This window comes from Apium graveolens, chromosome 1 (genome assembly GCF_009905375.1).
Source record: "Apium graveolens cultivar Ventura chromosome 1, ASM990537v1, whole genome shotgun sequence".
Lineage (NCBI taxonomy): Eukaryota > Viridiplantae > Streptophyta > Magnoliopsida > Apiales > Apiaceae > Apium > Apium graveolens.
This window is the reverse complement of record NC_133647.1, coordinates 124,292,081-124,310,237: the sequence shown is the minus strand read 5'-3', so window position 1 is coordinate 124,310,237 and position 18,157 is coordinate 124,292,081.

Below are 18,157 nucleotides of genomic sequence, written 5' to 3'. Positions count from 1 at the left end.
CAAGTCTCGTCCAAATAAGCATTTTAAGACCCTCGTTTTGACAGTTCTTTCAATATGACTTTTAGAAACTTCAAAACCTAACTTTGTGTTCTTGATTTCTTTGGAAAGATCAAGCTTGTAGGAGGTTAGATTAAGGCTCCCTAAGGCTTCCTATAAACTTAACACCTACCAAGGAAGGTATCAACTTCAAACCCTAGCTTTGATTTTATGATTCCATTAAGTTTTATTGAAGCATTATTAGTATTAAGGCTTGATCTTTGATTATAAGTAGTTTTGGTGGATTTGTATTGGTTTTGAATATTGGATCTTTGATTGGTTGGATAAATTGGTAAAATTTGGATTTGGGAACTGAGTTTGTAGTATGATGGTTGAATATTGTTATATTGGTGGTTGTGAGTGAATTGATGATAATTTAGAGTGTTAATTAAATTGGAGCTCGCGTAAACATAAACGTCATAATGCCCGATTTTTCTTAACTGTTCTGTTCTTAACATCAGGACCCGTGAACTCATTGTTAGGTTTTGACCATTGCCATGATTAGATAGTTCATGTTACGAGCTTCATTTTGATATGTGGTTCGCTTGAATCCGATGTACGGTTTAGGAGAAACGACCATTTTAAGTAACGGCGTTTCGCGACCGAACCATTACCCCTCACCTTACTTTGAAACCTTGGTTAAGGTCCTTAAATGACTAATTGGAGTATGAATCAATTATGTAAAGTGGATTAAGCAGTTGGTAGGATACTCGCAAAAGAATCGCCTTAAAATTCTTAATGGTTAATTTATTAAAAATGGTGGAGCCAAGGGTACTCGAATGACTTATGTGATTCGTTAAGCGTAGAAGTGACCATAAGCGAACGTTAAGGTTCAATTGGTTAAAGTCTAGTTTCTTAAGCGACCAGGGTTTAATTCCGACTTATGTTGTTGTTCATAGGTTATCAGACCCACTCTAAGCTTAAGTCTATCCGGGAACACTCAGGCAAGTTTTCTACCCGTTATACTGTTGTTGTGATGTAAATATATGTATATGCATTATCTTGTGATAAGTGCATGATTGTTATTAGCAAATTTTGCGATATATTGGAGCATGCTGATATGGTATATATGCATGTCTGTTTCGTAATCTTGATATCTAATTTTTTATTAAGATTGGGTGTTATTAAGGGAAATGGAACTCATGACAACCCGGATCCCCGACCTCGGATTTGGGAGTGTTACACATATCTTTAAACAAATCGTGCAATCTTCCTAGACTACAAGCTAATCTACATGGTTTTAGGCTTTAGCTCACTATTTCTTAGCTTTAGGTTACCATTTCTATATAGCTAGGTTACTATTTGATGATTTAACCATGGTTATTTTCTTACCATAGTTAATTATTTTAGTTAGTTTGGTTTGATACGTTTATTTATTCGTTTGCGCGTTTGCTCGGTCTCTTAATCATTTTCGTAATAATTTCTCGTAAACGGTTCGCGGTGTAAATCTTTTCACATACATTCTTTATGTTTTGAAGTATCGTTCTTGGATATAAATCTGTAGGATTTTAAATTCGTAATTATATTGTGATTGCCGTAATCCTCATTGATTCGTAAATACAATCATTTTTCAAAGTTCATTTTCTTCGAAAACTAATAGCGTTTACATACACTCATTTGGTACGTATAATCATGTTATCAACTCCGAAACTCAATTTCTCATGCACAACATAGTGTGGGAAAACAAAAAATTTCCCGTTTGTCAGGGTTACTATTTATTAAGCGTTTTACATGGTCTCTAAGATTCGAGTTATTATATTACTTTTCATAAAGGTCTTTTACCGATGTCAAAAATTTGGGTTCTTACTGTCTTCCCCCTTAAAAGGATTCTGTCCCGGAATCAGTTTAGAAACAGGCAGGATATGCTTCTCACATGACAACCTCAAGTCCTCACGTTGTCCTTGTAGTATTTGGTCTCTTCATAAAATTTCCACTCATACATCCAATATATTTTCGGGTGCTCGTCCTTGTAGACCTATGACCTCTACACGTTACTCGACATACACTAAGTCTGGCTACGAGCTTATTAGCTCATTTTCAATCATCTGTTTGGAGTTGACAGTTAAATTTTCTAACCTCGATTTGTGGTACTCGTTATAAACTTGGTGACTGTTTGATGTTGGTGCTAATTTATACACCAAATCTCTTAGTCCTTTAAAGATTTCAACCAGTCCAATAATCTGTGGTTCAACATTTCTTTCCCTCTCGAATCTCATCACTCCCTCCCTGGGATGCACTTTCAATAATACTTGGTCTTTTACTTTGTACTCTTCATCTTTATAGATCTAATCTGCATATCTCTATTGTTCATCCTGGGATGTCACTAGCCGGGCTCTGATAAGTTCTAGGAATTTCTTTGGTCTGTCGACTCAACTATGGTCCAGTATCCTCTACTTACCAATTTCTTCCCAACCTAAGAGAGTTCTTTTTTTCCATACAAAGCTTTGTAGCCGTTCCAATGCCCGCATGATAACTCGTTATTATCGATAATTCGATTAATGTCAATTGGTCACTTTATTTTCCTTAAAAATCTATGATATGGACGATTAGCGCATCTTCTAATCTTTGGAACGGTCCTTCAACTTATTCGTTTTCCCCTCCGTCGCTCTTACTAGTGCTAGAATTTCGTTCCTTAACATTTTCTCATTTCGGCGCATCATCTCTGTCGATTACTTTATGTAAGAAGTTCTCGTCACATTTTTAGACGCTCGTCCCCTGTTACACGCTTAGCGTCAGATTTAACATTTCTTCATGTAGTAATGTAAGGCACATCATCATCCCGTTGCCATTTGGAAGGAAGCACCATTTCATACGCAATTGATTGATACGCTTTAGAATCATGGAATTCTCAGCTTCCGCTATTGGTCAGACTTCTTTAATCATTCCTCGTATAAGATTTATAGTACTACGATACCTTCTGGGTCATACTTGTTATTCTCGCTAGCGCCTTGGACGTATGTGCGTTTGTTGGGAACTGCTACCAGTGGCCTTTAAAGGGCCTGTGCGATCTTCAGTGCCTTCGGTCAGCTTTAACCATAACATTCTTCGTTCTTCCATGTTGTCCTTCGTAAGGGATATTGTAAGTCATATGTCATAGACCTATTTGTATATTCGAGGATTCAACTCAACTCAAATAAGAATGTAATAAGTAAATAGTGGATCGACCGTCAGAGAGATCTCGCAAAGTAATATCTGTCAAAGGATTCAGAGACAAGGTTCATCTACAGACTTGAGGAATTAATTCACTGGAAGAAGTTCAAGAAATTGATCATGCCTCAGTGATATAAGTCAAGATCGTGGATTTAATCAAGTGACAGAGATCTCGTCAGGGTATCAATAAATTACAAGGATTTAATCTGAAGAAAATCAAAGTGTCAGAGTCAAGACATGAAGAAACGTCACGGAAGTTAGTCACTCATGAACCAGACAGTACATCGAGTGTCAACGTTGAAGTGGTGGAATTGATTCATAATTTTCAGTGATTTTCAGAAGATTTGCAGAAGAATGGTTGCTGATCAAGACTAGAATTAATTCTCTATTAATTAATTAAGTCATCTAATTTAATTAAGAAAATAAATTATATCTGCGAAGAATAATTTATTTATTAATTGAATTAATTGATTAATTAATTCTGAATTAATTCTAGGAATTTTAGGAATTTTCAGAAGCTTAATTGGATTAAATTCAAACATTAAATCAGCAAGACAATTGAAAATGAACTAGCATGACAATCAGGATTGTCATACCGATTGTCATGCTAGGCCATTTTCAATTGTCATACCGAAAGTTACTCTAGGAGGGTAATTGTCTTGCTAGTTCATTCTGATTGTCTTGCTAGTTCATTCAGATTGTCTTGCTAGTTCATTCAATTGTCCTACCGAAAGTCATACAAGCTATAGGATTGTCATACCAATTCAATTCTATTGTTGTGCTGATTTAAAAAGAAGCAGAAGACTTTTCTTTCAATAATCTCAATCATTATACAAGAACAAGAGACAGCAGCTGCAGCAAAACATTTTATCTTCATCTGCTTTATTCAAGATCATAATTTCTAGATTGTAATGTTAAATCTAATCCACTAGAAATCTTTATCTTGTTCTTGTATATCAATCTAGCGGATTAAAATCCCTAGAACTTAATCTCAAATCGCGTTTAGCATTTGATTCTAATTATTGCAAAAATAGAAAAAGTTCATGTCGAATTTATTCTAGATTTGTGATAATTGATTTGAGATTAATACCTTGTAATCGATACAGTTGTTGTAACACCTTTCAAGTTTAATAATATTTTTATTTAACTTGAATTTTGTTTCACATTTTTTTTATTCCGCATTTAATTCGATTATTCGGTACTGTTTGTATTCAACCCCCCCTTCTACAAACACATTGGGACCCAACAATTGGTATCAGAGCCTTCTGATTAACGAACAAATCAAGATCCTAGACTTTTGTGATTTTTCAACTCCTTGAATTTTTATTTATTCAAAAATTCATAATGACTTCACATAAAGTTGGAACCGTTAAAATTCCACAATTTGATAAAGAGAATTATATCATGTGGAAGAAGAAGATGCTATTATTTTTACAAGTTGCAAATCCCAAATATTCAAACTTGTTAAAGAAGGGTATAAAAACTCCGATGGTTATTGAACCGGAGGTAATAATAGATGGTGTGGTGACTACTGAAGCTAGAACCTATCCAAAAGAGCCTGAAGATTTTACTCCTGCTGAGAAGGAAGAAGCCTCCTTGGATGCCAGCCTTCAATTAATATTAATTGATTCCCTTGATCCCTTGATGAACAGACATGTGATGAACTGTAAAAATTCCAAACACATGTGGGAAACTATTGAGGTGATTAATGAAGGCACAGAGGAAGTTAGGGAGAACAAGTTGGAAATCCTAACCTCTGAATATGAACATTTCAAATCAAATCCAGGAGAAGGAATTACTGAAGTGTTTGAGAGGTACAATGCGTTGATCAACAACCTGAACATCAATGGAAAGTATTATTCAATCAGGGAGGTCAACAAAAAGTTCCTTTTAACACTGCCAGCTCATCTTGAACATAGAATCACTGCCATTAGAGAAGCTAGAGATCTGAGTGAGATTTCTTTGGACAGGCTCTATGGAGTGTTAAAAACCTATGAGTTGGAGCAGATTCAACAGAAGGAAGTCTACGGGAATGATAGAATGGTCAGCACATCTACTGCACTTGTAGCTGAAGGTCAACAACAACAACAATCTCAACAGTTAGAAAGAATGGTACAGTTTTCCAAGGGTGAGGAAAATGAGTTAGTAGCAGAATATGATCCTCCTACTACAAATCAATCAAGTGATGATTTTTATTCCTTGGAAGAGCTGGAGCAATTGGAAGATGAATCAATGGCCCAAATTGTCAAGAGATTCTCCCATGTCAGATTCAGGAGGAATCCCAAGCTTAAGTACAAGTCCAACTACAACAAATTCCAGAAAGGTGGATCTTCATCCTCTAACACCAGCAGTGGTGGGTACAAAACAGGGATGGTTGATCGAAGCACCATTAGATGCTATAACTGCAATGAGTTGGGACACTTTGCCACAGAATGTAGAAAGCCAAAGCAAGTAAGAAAGAACTCTGAAAGGGCTTATCTGGCAAAGGGAAGAAGCTGGGATGATACTGACAGTGAAGATGAAGATGAAGGAAATCTTGCTCTTATGGCTATTGATGGAAAAGCTTCATCGTCAAGAATAGAGGTAAAACTTTCTGATGCTGAAATGGTTTATCATCTAAGAGGTAACTTAGATTGTGCACGTCGTGATAATGAACTGTTAAGTTTAAAGATCACAGACCTTGAGAAAGAGGTCAATGAATTAAGACTTGTGCATATTAATCAAGACAAATTAAAAGAACAGGTATCTTTTCTAGAGAATAGAGTTGACTGTTATAGAAAACTCGAAACTATTCTCAAAGACAAGATCACCGGTCTTGAGACTAAGGTTAGAGCCTACTTCAATTCTTGTTCGAAGGCTAAAGAGTTCTACAGTAAGCAAGCTGTTAATCAAACATCTGGAATAGGATATGATTACAATGCTGCTATTGGAGAATTAGGCATAAACTCCCCTCCTCATGTCTGTGCTAAAGGGAGGGAAGTACCACATGTGCTTAAGGGTGTTGATGAACCCCTCTATAAAGCATCAATTGCTGAACCATTTGATGCGACCTCTTCTGTTATTCAAGAAGAAATACGTGCTGAAGATCATGCTTATGAGAAGATTGTTTCCAAGTCAAGTGAGTCGAAAGTTCCAGTCAAAGTTGTGAAAGCAACTGAGACTAACTCAGACACACATGAGTTGGATAACAATAATGCCATGTCTACCATGCATAAATTGCCTGCTGTTAATCACTCTCATAAAGCATGTGGTGTTGCTAATTGTATGTCTTGTGCTTTTAATATGATGTATGCTTATTTTAATGGTAAGCATGTGTCTAATGATAAGACTACTCCTCGTCAGCATGTGAATAACAAGAAGCATGATAGGTCTAAGACTGCTAGTCCTTCTAAGGCTAGAAAGGAGACATTTGTGCCTAAGCTTAAACAGAAATTTGTTAAGGCTGTTTACAAGGTCAAATGTTCAGTCATTGAGAATGTTGAGACCATTAAAATTAAAAATGTTGTTTTGTCTGACAAAGGACAGTTCTACAAGTATGCCGGGCCCAACCAAGTTTGGGTTCCGAAGAAGGTCTAATCCATTTGAAGTGCAGGGCAGTATACAGGTGTAACCGGTAGTGTGGATTCTTGACAAGTGGATCATCAAGACATATGACCGGAGATAGAGCCCTGCTATCAAATGTGGTTGAGAAAGCTGGCCCCATGGTTACCTTTGGAGATAACAGCAAAGGTTTATCCGAGGGATATGGCTGTTTGCAAGCTGGGAATGTTATCATTATAATTTTGTATATTGTGCTAGGTTATTATCAGGAAGCATCATCTAACATATAGCACCAGTGACGAGACTTGAGAATATTATGACATATCAGACACCTGCTGCACATTACACTTGGAATTGTACTTTAGTAAGATGTGTACAAGTGTACTCCTGATTGGTAAGTCAAAAGAGGAAGTCAATGCACCACAGTTCATGGACTTTGCAGCTGCAGATCTATTGGACTATGCAATTTCTTCTTCACAATCTCACTTCAGGTTGGTATGAACTAGTATACTGCTCAAGCAATCGTCAAGGACATGGTATGGCACTCTAACAGAAATTGTAATTTTATATGAACTAGTAGAGTCGTCATACTTATGCAACATAACAATTAGTATCTAAAGTACTTGACAAGTATCGGTCAATGATATGTTGTTAACATTATGTTGCAGATATTTGTAAGCTTTTGACATGAATGAGAATTACTTAGACTTTACCCTAAGTGATCAATGTTTTATCAAAAACTCATTCATATTGAAAAACAAAATCAAACTTCTTTCTACATTAGTGATTTCTTATGTCATGTAAAATCTTTTGAAATCACTATTGTAAATCATTTTCTCTCTATTACCATATGTTCTATGATACAGGTTCAGTCTCCAATGACTTTCTTTCATTGACAGTCATGAGGTTGAAAACCCACAACGTCTATCCCAGATTGTAAAGACAAACACAAAAACAGAACCAACCAACACTCTCTTACCACTAAATGTAGTATGAATGAGCGTGAGGGAGATAGTGCCTTAGTGCACCACATAAGGAAGGTTCTGTAGTCAACCCAGTAGCTCTGTCTCATACATAGATGAGTAGTATTTAAACCGAGACAACTGCTAGCCCCCATACATCTTCTCAAAAAGATGTAATGGCTGAAAAGGCACAAAAACAGTTACTAGATTCATTCTCTCAACAGGGTGAGTCTATTGAATTTTGCCTGTCGGCCAAGGTATCCGATGTAGTGTCACCACTTCAAACATAATCAATTCTTGATGCACAAGGAGAAGTTACACACACAAAGGATGAGTTGACGGAAACAAGAGTTTCGACCATTTTAAGGTCAGATTCGATTGTTCAAGGTTCGTTAGTGGACCAATTGCCTTTACAGGTGTTAGGAGAGGATACTGATCCAAAAGCCATATGTCAGTGGTCAGTGTCTACCTCCCCAGGCTTAAATCCCCTGGATGCATCTGCGGATAGTGGATCTGACATAGGTGCAGATCGGCAACTTGTTGACAATGATTCAGATATTACCTGATGAGTCACAAGGAAATGTCTTCACAGACATTAGAAGGGAACCTTGATCTTTATGCTAAATTCTTTGGATCATTGTTTACCTTCCCAGAATTCAAATCTGGAACCCTAAAAGGGAAACTAGCAACTTGTAGATTATGACTCAGATTCATCTGACGAGTTTAACAAGGATGGGGATTTGTGAACTCCCATTGCACCACCTGTGACCTCCTTTAAGGATGGCTAAGGTGATTTTCCTTGCAGGTACAGCTGATTTTTGGAGCTATGAGAGGAGTGATACACTTGTGAGAATGAGTGTAAACACGAGTGGAGAGAAGAGTGAAACACATGTGAGGTACACTAAAACACAATCACACACTCACAGTGAGGAAGAAAGAGAAACTACTTGTTATTTCTTTTCCATCCAAGTGAAATATGAGAACTCCTTCAGACGACGGCATACATTCCTTCTTTAAGGGGGAGATAAAAGCTTAAGAAATAGTTTGGAGGATTCCTCAACTAAGGGGGAGAAATAGCAGGGAGGAAGAAAAAGATCCTATATGTACACTACACCACACCATTGTTGTTTGTAACTACGGATCCTATTGTACGGGAGAGGTGGTAAACACAAGGTGATTTTCTGATAAGGGAAGAAGCTGTTAGGGGAGTACCATTGATTTTTATCTGCGGATCCTATTGTACGGGAGAGGTGGTAAAACGAAGGTGATCTTCTTTAATCAGTTGATTCTCATAGGGGGAGAAGCAAGAGATATGGGCTTCTCAACAGGAAATGTGGTTGTACAAATGAAGATGGAATCCTATATGTACACTACACCACACCATTGTTGTTTGTAACTACGGATCCTATTGTACGGGAGAGGTGGTAAACACAAGGTGATTTTCTGATAAGGGAAGAAGCTGTTAGGGGAGTACCATTGATTTTTATCTGCGGATCCTATTGTACGGGAGAGGTGGTAAAACGAAGGTGATCTTCTTTAATCAGTTGATTCTCATAGGGGGAGAAGCAAGAGATATGGGCTTCTCAACAGGAAATGTGGTTGTACAAATGAAGATGGAACTACTTGAAGATATGTTCAGTCTAGAGGAACATCTACTAGGAATCTGGAAAATGTTAAATCTCATCCAGAACTTTTCTGCTATTTACTTTGCATGTATGTTTATATCTTTTTCTTATTTGTTAGTTGAGTTATCCTCTAGGTATTTGTGTGTTATTGTCTAACAAACAAATAGGGGGAGATTGTAAGTCATATGTCATAGACCTATTTGTATATTCGAGGATTCAACTCAACTCAAATAAGAATGTAATAAGTAAATAGTGGATCGACCGTCAGAGAGATCTCGCAAAGTAATATCTGTCAAAGGATTCAGAGACAAGGTTCATCTACAGACTTGAGGAATTAATTCACTGGAAGAAGTTCAAGAAATTGATCATGCCTCAGTGATATAAGTCAAGATCGTGGATTTAATCAAGTGACAGAGATCTCGTCAGGGTATCAATAAATTACAAGGATTTAATCTGAAGAAAATCAAAGTGTCAGAGTCAAGACATGAAGAAACGTCACGGAAGTTAGTCACTCATGAACCAGACAGTACATCGAGTGTCAACGTTGAAGTGGTGGAATTGATTCATAATTTTCAGTGATTTTCAGAAGATTTGCAGAAGAATGGTTGCTGATCAAGACTAGAATTAATTCTCTATTAATTAATTAAGTCATCTAATTTAATTAAGAAAATAAATTATATCTGCGAAGAATAATTTATTTATTAATTGAATTAATTGATTAATTAATTCTGAATTAATTCTAGGAATTTTAGGAATTTTCAGAAGCTTAATTGGATTAAATTCAAACATTAAATCAGCAAGACAATTGAAAATGAACTAGCATGACAATCAGGATTGTCATACCGATTGTCATGCTAGGCCATTTTCAATTGTCATACCGAAAGTTACTCTAGGAGGGTAATTGTCTTGCTAGTTCATTCTGATTGTCTTGCTAGTTCATTCAGATTGTCTTGCTAGTTCATTCAATTGTCCTACCGAAAGTCATACAAGCTATAGGATTGTCATACCAATTCAATTCTATTGTTGTGCTGATTTAAAAAGAAGCAGAAGACTTTTCTTTCAATAATCTCAATCATTATACAAGAACAAGAGACAGCAGCTGCAGCAAAACATTTTATCTTCATCTGCTTTATTCAAGATCATAATTTCTAGATTGTAATGTTAAATCTAATCCACTAGAAATCTTTATCTTGTTCTTGTATATCAATCTAGCGGATTAAAATCCCTAGAACTTAATCTCAAATCGCGTTTAGCATTTGATTCTAATTATTGCAAAAATAGAAAAAGTTCATGTCGAATTTATTCTAGATTTGTGATAATTGATTTGAGATTAATACCTTGTAATCGATACAGTTGTTGTAACACCTTTCAAGTTTAATAATATTTTTATTTAACTTGAATTTTGTTTCACATTTTTTTTATTCCGCATTTAATTCGATTATTCGGTACTGTTTGTATTCAACCCCCCCTTCTACAAACACATTGGGACCCAACAGATATCGACATCTATTTTTCGTATGCTCGTGTGGTAAGTATATATATACGAATTTTCTGTCAATGATAGGCGATTCTCCTAACCGTCCCAAATAAAAGGCAAGCCGATAGACGTATCTGTAATGGTCTGGATAGTCCTCTCATTCTACTCGTCGATTTCAGAACTCTAAGTCGTGCCTCTGTTCGTACTTTCTCGCGAAATATCTTGGAAAATAATCCAGTTATGAAATTAATTCTTGGGTCCTTGTGTGGCGCTATATCACGGGGTCTCTCTATCACCAATTATCTTTTTCGCGTTTATAAAAATTTTATAGAGCGGAGATCTATCATTTGCATAATAAAATAAGCGGTCTTATTTAACCTATTACTCAAAATCCTCAAATAGCATAACGGCTAACTTGGTTCTTGATAATCCTCTTTCAAATTTTTTTTATAATAAACTCTCACTCTCATTTGGGTCATTTACAAGCCGCAATCGCCAAGATTTTAATCTTCGCCTTTCCTTTTCACTTTCAACCATGTCGAGTACTGACTTGCCTAATTAATGACATCCTTATCATATTCGGTCATGACTAATATCCTTATAAGTTTTTAGGTATCTTTAAGTCTTCATGTTAAGTACTAAAGGGTTCTCTTCATGCGATCCTTCTTATCAGTTGTCCTGAAATTTATTAATCTCAATCTATCTTTTACTACTTAAAGTGTCGGCCACTATATTGGCCTTTCCTTGATGATAATAGATTTCTCAATTACGGTCCTTTATCAAGTTGACCAAAACTTCTACGCCGTGTCCAGCGTAAGTAAAAAAAAATCCAAATTTTCCTCATATGTTAAACTCTTTGTCCCTTTCAGTGCGAACCTTATCGCGATTATTCTAGATTATTATTATGATGCCTTATGTCACGGTCCTTAAGATGCGTAGACATATCATTACACTTTACATAAAATCCTATTTTTATCGTCGAGTATTTCTAACACGGGGTTTCTACTAACTTTACCTTAACTTTTTGAAAATCTTATTCCTCGAATTCATACATGCTTGGTCTTTCCCGAATTTATTAGTACCTATCCCGATAATGTTTCATAGAAGCGTACCTCACTAATCAAGTTGGTATCTCTATCATCGTTCTTCTATAACCATGTTAAAGATTCTTATGATAATAACTAAACATGGTATTCCCTTTTTTTTAAAAAAAAACTTACTCATCCTGATGCTCCTATTACACTATCATAGCACTGAGGTTTCAGTCTCATATTACAATAATCGGTTCTCAATTATATCTCTCTTTGTTCAGAAGGCAATTAGCCTTGGAAGAATGATTTTCACAATATCGATGTTATTTAGACAATCTTAACAAGATTTTAAAATCTAACATCTGAACAAATAATGAGCTCTGAATAAAAGAGTCGCAACACTCAAAAGATTTATAAATTGGAACGAAGAATACAACAATGATTATCCATCCATATCCTTAGAATTCTATATTATGGTTTTATAGAGAATACCCTTGAAAGCAAAGATTGCTGAATAATAACATCTTACGAACAATACTTGTAAGATTTCTCTAATGATTGAATACTTTTCTATTCGAATAATAAAAGAAATTTTGAATAACATCCTCAATCAAAGGTTAGCCATTGAGGTTTTAAAGAGATGCTATTTTGAAAGAAGGAATTTTATTCAATGATTAATAAATAAGGAAGTATATTTTTATTCAATCACTTTATGATTTTAATTAGATATTTGTTATATAAACGAAAGAATTGAACATTTCATGAACAAAATATTTTATAAAACTGAGTATGTATTCTCGTTTAAGTGGGCGACCTAGTTAGGTCTCAATTAAATCAATGTTTGAAAATTTCATCAATAATTAAATTTTGCATGTATAATGCACTATGGAAAAATAAAAATTTGATTGGAAGTGGAACTAGAAAAATAATAACTAGTCCATATCAAACAATATTATCAACCGGCTAAGAAAATGGCCAGCTCAATTGGTTTCGCCCATAGCAACTAGCTAGGACGATTAACTAGGCTTTCGTCGTATTAATTAAACTTTCGACTAGTTAGGACAATTAACTAGTCATTCATGAGAACATATGCAACTAGGCATATTTCAGTTTGTTTAAAAAAAATCTCAACGTCGTAACCACTGAAGAAATTTGTGGCTACCCGGATGACGATTTTGAAATAAATATTTTTCAAATTCGGGCCGAGAAAGACGATTATAACTCTGAATCGAGTGGTCTTGGCACTGGAACGATCAATAGCCTCTTATCAAATATTTCTTGCCAATAAAAGGGTACACTCAGAGGTGTCCTCGTTCACATATTTTATCAGATTCTCAAATAGAATTGAATTCGGAATACCAATATCAAATTGATACCCTTACTATGATTTCAAAGTTCAATATACAATTTCATCCCGATTAGAAGAAAAGGATTCCCGAGGAATATATGGATATTAGATCATCCATGCTTTTAACAATTTGTTAGATATTTACAATTTCGACTGAGAAGAGTAAGTAAGAAAGAAGAATCAATTGAAGATACTCATTATGAATATTCCTCAATGAATTGAGGGAAAATTTATATATATAAAAAAAGAATCTCTTGGATAATTGAAATGAAGTATAAATAGCTCTGAGTTGAACAAGAAGATCATAATCTATGAATGAAAGTTCATGGACTAACTAAAAGAATCGAACAAATCCTGATGCGGAGAAAGACTATTCAAGATGGTCACATCAGAACAGTGAGTAGGTGCCAAAATATTTTCCTGATTATCCTACCCTCATCATTATCCATCCGAGGATGATCCCATCTCGTTATTTCCGTAATTTCATGTTTCAACTAGTGTCTCCCTCAATCATCATTTTAAAATCGCTTACTATCTTGACTTTCACACGTATATCTGTCATTCCGGTGTTTCACCTCGAAGACCTTAATCATAAATATTCCAAAAGCATCTGTAGGGGCCGATAGGGGCCTGCTACATGCATCTGTTACCAATTATAAGTGGCCATTTTCCATTGGGAACAGATAAAAAAGATCTCTTAGGGATCTCAATGCAGTCCATAAGTTCAGTGGCATGTGTGTAAGTGAACATAACTTACCGTATATATTAGAGGTCTACAAGTATATATACATAGTATCTGACATCATTTCTACCAAAGAATTCTGCTCTAGACTCATTGGTCTATCCTTTTAGAGGGTTCTAAGATCGAACTATCGCTCGTTGTAATCTTATGCCATTCAATTGTAGACAGACCATCAATTCTCGACGTTCTTGATCTCTGAGCTAAACCATCATAACCTTACATGTTAAGCACACTAATAATATCATGTAGTTTAGTCTTCTTACGATAACATTCTTATATTACATTCAAATCTTCCTTAATAGAAAAATATCCATAAGGGTATATTGGACACTATCTGTGGTGAATTCGTGATTAATACGATATTCACATCCTCATTGGTAAAATGACACCTTCAACTAGTTTGGGTCAATAACCTCAACTGTATATTAATAATTAGACTTCATGGTTCTCACATGTGATGCCCCCTCATGGCCAACCTATACAGAACTACGAGTAACAAGGCTCGTGTTGTCCAAATGAATATTTGGTGTTTATAATACCGTCTTTACACCAAATGCCCTGGAGACTCAGCTCCAAGTTCTACATCCACATCATTACCAAATCATATATTATTTTAATTTTTCTTCTCATAATTCTGATAATCTCCAATGGTCCTAGTAGTCATGCTTTAATACCTCAAATATACACTTATCCTATCCCACACATTGGGGCTACCTCCGGTAGTCCGATGATGAACTCTATATGACCTCTTACGCAATCTCACATTTACACAGATTCATAACACTCTCGTCTCTAAGTACTATAACTTATTGCTCTGATACCATTTTTGTAACGCCCCCAAATCCGGGGTCAGGAATCTGGGTCGTCACGCCATCCTTCACTCATGTGTAACCTCTATTGATTCAATAATCTAAAAGACCCCAATTTCATGAACACACACACAAGTTATAGGCTTAGAAACTATGTGCAAAATGTAATCTTCTTTTATTACGCTCAAATGTACTTTACAGGATCTCAAATAATTTTTCGTAACCTCTATATGAAGTTACAATAATTACGACTAATATCTTATACCTATCTGATACTCTGGCCCACCTAAGACAAAGCTGCCAGGGATTCTCCCCATGGCTGCAAGCGACTAAGTCCCACACCGGCATACTGGTTATCTGTTGTGTTGTGACATTTAGAAGAAAGCAAGAGTGAGCTATAATGCCCAACATAATAATGTACAGTATGAAATGACTATATGATAAACTCAAGTATAATACCATATATGCTAAATGCGTTTTATTCAAAATTAGTTTTCCTTGGTGATACACACCTCTTTTGAAAACAATTCTTTAGTGGATTTATTATCTTGCGAATACCTTAATGGTAAACCCAGCACCCAGGCTTGGGTTACGGTATTGCATCACAATTCCAATTGGAAGAATAGGACATTCACTGGAGCCCCCGAGATACGATGATCAATCGTATAATGGTAATAGTAATCTTTTCTACATGTAGAGGGACGACTTCCTAACATCCTGGTTGTCACCCAAGCCACATTCGGGCTTTATATGCTTCCCCATTCTACCCGAGTATATTTTGCATACTTCGTTTGTCCTTCAGTACACATGGTACCTTCTTATACGAAAAGTAAATATGGCAGTCTCCCCAGTCTACGAAGTACTGGATCTCTACCTCTCCTTGTCCTTTTAAGAATCCTATCATATACTTGGAATCATCGAATTATATCGAAGTTCCCTAAGCGTTTTTCCTGTTGATAGACACATCTTTACCTCATATATATATATATATATATATATATATATATATACTTCCGAAAGTTTTCGGAGGAAGTACTAGGGATGTGAGTTGACCGTTGTCAACAGATAAGTAAATAAGGGGGAGTTTCTTTTGAAACTATATTCAAAATATTTAAAATAAGTCGAGATAATATTCTCCGACGATCTGAAATTATTCGAATGATTTTCCGAAAATCAGAAAGTATTTTAAATTAGGTTTTATGATTTTTTAAATCATAAATAAATCATTAAATAAATAATTAATAATTAAATATTAATCGTTAAATAATTAAACCTCGAATAGTTTTACTATAAAAGAATATTGAAATATTATTCCTCAACTTATTTATGTTTAAATAATTTAATAATCTTTAATATTTAATCGGGTTTGAAATAAATAATCTCTGGAGAATACTTCTCCCATAATAAATGAATAGTTAATAATACTCATTATTCAAACAATAAAATATAGTTGAGGGAATACGATCTTTGAAAATCGTTTTAATAAAAGTTTGAGGTATCTAATGTTTCACAATTGGACGTCGAGTCACTTAGAATAAAATAATTACGGACTTTTAATCATCCAAAACATCTCCGGGATGATTCCCGGGTTTATATTTTATAAAAATAAAACTGACCGACTCTCGTTCTTAGTACTTATACATCACGCTCTACTATAGGGTTAATATTCTTAAATAAAGTACCTCCGGAATACTTCCGGGTTTTCATCAATTTTTACTGACCGATCCTCGGTCTAAAATATATATACGCCAAGCTACTCGCTAGTGTTAACGTTCTCAAATATAAACTCCTCCGGGATACTTCCAGGTTTTTATAAGCTTACACCGACCGATGCTCGGTCTAAATATAACATTTCCAACTCGGTATGAATATATACTAGAAATTATCAATAATTGAGTAATGTAATACATCTCAAACTTCGTAAAACAGTTTAAAGCAATCTCACGCATATATCACAGTTTCGTAATAATATTCACAACACAACATTTCTTAAAAGGTAGGGTTTGAAAACTTTCCTGGGTATTTCAATTTCCAAAGTTCGTAATTCGTAGCAGATTTTGTCGCGTAAATCACTTTTAGTAAAATGGCCATAACTTTTGATCCGTAAATCGGAATCAAGCTATTCAAGTGCCCAAAAGATCCTTATAACATTTCCTATCATAATAAAGTGTTATTTTTTTTAAGAAACTACAGTTTATATCTTTGGTACTTTCTGTAGAAACTTAATGTTATGTTTTGTTCGTTTTAGCGGGATTACGATTACGATCCGAGTTTCGTTTACACCTTAAATCTTTATACTACCACCAACAATCATCATATTATCATCACCACACTAAATCCTCTCAAGAACATCATGTTCTCTAGGCAACAACCGTCAACCTTAAATCTACTTAACTAAATATCAAGATCACACCAATACATTCACCAAAATTAGATGTACAACTATGTTCCAAAAGAGTCTTGAACTTAAACCTCAAATAAAGATGGGTCAAAGATTTATACCTTTCTTGAAATATTGAGATGTTTTCTTGATGATGGTTAAGTCTTGGGAGTGCTTGTTAGGGTTTTTATAACCTAAAACAACCATTAAAATCAAGAAACTAAAAACAAGTTACTATTCATTCTCATATTTCTTGAATTTATTTCACCCATCAAATCTCAATGAAATGAGCTCAAAAATTTATCTTACCTTAGTTTAGGATGTATGAAGCTTAGGAATTAATTAGGGATTTTTTCCATGACTAGAAGAGAGGTTTTTGAAATTGATTTCCTTCCTTTTTGGAGCTTGGCCGAATGGAAGAAGAAAATGAGGAGTGAGAGAGTTTTGTGTTGTGTTTCTTGGATGCTTCTTGCATAAGATTGTATTTGATTTGTATATCTTCTAGAATATGTCCTAGAACTAGAGTATGTTGACATATCTTTGAACAAATCATGCTAGCTTCCTAGACTACAAGCTAATCTACTTGGTTTTAGGCTTTAGCTCACTATTTCTTAGCTTTAGGTTATCATTCCTATATAGCTAGATTACTATTTGATGATTTAACCATTGTTAGTTTCTTACCATAGTTAATTAGTTTAGTTAGTTTGGTTCGATACGTTTATTTATTCGTTTACGCGTTTGCTCGGTCGCTTAATCGTTTTCGTAATAATTTCTCGTAAACGGTTCGCGGTGTAAATCCTTTCACGTACATTCTTTATGTTTTGAAGTATCGTTCTTGGATATAAATCCGTAGGATTTTAAATTCATAATTATATTGTGATTCCCATAATCCTCGTTGATTCATAAATACGGTCATTTTTCAAGGTTCGTTTTCTTCGAAAACTAATAGCGTTTACATACACTCATTTGGTACGTATAATTATGTTATCAACTCCGAAACTCAATTTCTCATGCACAACATGGTGTGGGCTAAACGTTTTTTCCCATTTGTCAGGGT